Consider the following 2398-nt stretch of genomic DNA (forward strand, 5'->3'; position numbering starts at 1 on the left):
TATATATATATATATAAATTATCCCTGGGGATAGGTGAGAAAGACAGCGTCCGCAAAAGATTCTTGAGGCATGAAAAGTGTGGGAGGTGGGCAGATTAGAGAGGGTAGTGAGTAGTGTCATGAAGAAGTAAGATTATTAGTGAAAGAGAAGAGAGAGGCATTTGGACGATTTTTGCAGGGAAAAAATGCAAATGAGTGGGAGATGTATAAAAGAAAGAGGTAGGAGGTCAAGAGAAAGGTGCAAGAGGTGAAAAAGAGGGCAAATGAGAGTTGGGGTAAGAAAGTATAATAAAATTTATAGGGAGAATAAAAAGATGTTTCGGAAGGAGGTAAATAAAGTGCTAGAGACAAGGGAGCAAATAGGAACTTCAGTGAAGCTGGTAATGGGAAGGTGATAACAAGCAGTGGTGATGTGAGAAGGAGATGGAGTGAGTATTTTGAAGACTTGTTGAATGTGCTTGATGATAGAGTGGCAGATATAGGGTGTTTTGGTCGAGGTAGTGTGCAAAGTGAGAGGGTTAGGGAAAATGATTTGGTAAAGAGAGAAGAGGTAGTAAAAGCTTTGCGGAAGATGAAAGCCGACAAGGCAACGGGTTTGGATGGTATTGCAGTGGAATTTATTAAAAAAGAGTGTGACTGTATTGTTGACTAGTTGGTAATGTTATTCAATGTATTTATGACTCATGGTGAGGTGCCTGAGGATTGACGGAATGCTTGCACAGTGCCACTGTACGAAGGCAAAGGGGACAAAGGTGAGTGCTCAAATTACCGAGGTATAAGTTGGTTGAGTATTTCTGGGAAATTATATTGGAGGGATTGAGAGGTTGAAGGCATGTACAGAGCATCAGAATGGGAAAGAGCGGTGTGGTTTCAGAGGTAGTAGAGGATGTGTAGATCAGGTGTTTGCTTTAAAGAATGTATGTGAGAAATACTTAGAAAAGCAAATCGATTTGTGTGTATCATTCATGGATCTGGAGAAGGCATATGATAGAGTTGATAGAGATGCTCTGTGGAAGGTATTAAGAATATATGGTGTAAGAGGCAAGTTGTTAAAAGCAGTGAAAAGTTTTTATCGAGGATGTAAGGCATGTCAAGTGAAGTGTTTTAGATATCTGGGAGTGGATTTGGCAACGGATGGAACCATGGAAGCATAAGTAAATCATATGGTGGGGGAGGGGGCGAAAGTTCTGGGAGCGTTGAAGAATGTATAGAAGTCGAGAACATTATCTCGGAAAGCAATAATAGGTATGTTTGAAAGAATAGTGGCTCCAACAATGTTATATGGTTGCGAGGCGTGGGCTATGGGTAGACTTGTGCGGGGGAGGGTGGATGTGCTGGAAATGAGATGTTTGAGGAAAATATGTTGTTTGAGATGGTTTGTTCGAGTAAGTAATAATAGGGTAAGAGAGATGTGTGGTAATAAAAAGAGTGTGGTTGAGAGAGCAGAAGAGGGTCTTTTCAAATGGTTTGGTCTCATGGAGAGAATGAGTGAGGAAAGATTGACAAAGAGGATATATGTGTCAGAGGTTGAGGGAACGATATAGACTTGTGCGGGGGAGGGTGGATGTGCTGGAAATGAGATGTTTGAGGAAAATATGTTGTTTGAGATGGTTTGTTCGAGTAAGTAATAATAGGGTAAGGGAGATGTGTGGTAATAAAAAGAGTGTGGTTGAGAGAGCAGAAGAGGGTCTTTTCAAATGGTTTGGTCTCATGGAGAGAATGAGTGAGGAAAGATTGACAAAGAGGATATATGTGTCAGAGGTTGAGGGAACGAGGAGAAGTGGGAGACCAAATTAGAGGTGGAAAGATGGAGTGAAAAAGATTTTGAGTGATCGGGGCCTGAACATGCAGGAGGGTGAAAGGCGTGCAAGGAACAGAGTGAATTGGAACGATGTGGTATATCGGGGTCGACGTGCTGTTAATGGATTGAACAAGGGCATGTGAAGAGTCTGGGGTAAACCATGGAAAGATGCCTGGGCCTGGATGTGGAAGGGGAACTGTGGTTTCGGTGCATTATTACATGACAGGTAGAGAGTGAGTGTAAATGAATGGGGCCTTTGTTGTCTTTTCCTAGCGCTACCTCGCGCACATTTGCGGCGAGGGAGTTGTTATTTCATGTGTGGCGGGGTGGCGATGGGGATGAATAAGGGCAGACAGTATGAATTATATACATGTGTATATATGTATATGTCTGTTTGTGTATATATATGTATACGTTGAGATGTATAGGTATGTATATTTGCGGGTTTGTACCTGTATGCATATACATGTGTATGTTGGTGGGTTGGGCCATTTCTTTTATCTATTTCATTCCGCTACCATGGCAACGCGGGAGACAGCGACAAAGGAAAATAATGAATAAATAAATAAATAATACATATATACATATACATATATA

The sequence above is a fragment of the Panulirus ornatus genome, chromosome 16 (assembly GCF_036320965.1).
Source record: "Panulirus ornatus isolate Po-2019 chromosome 16, ASM3632096v1, whole genome shotgun sequence".
Taxonomy (NCBI): domain Eukaryota; kingdom Metazoa; phylum Arthropoda; class Malacostraca; order Decapoda; family Palinuridae; genus Panulirus; species Panulirus ornatus.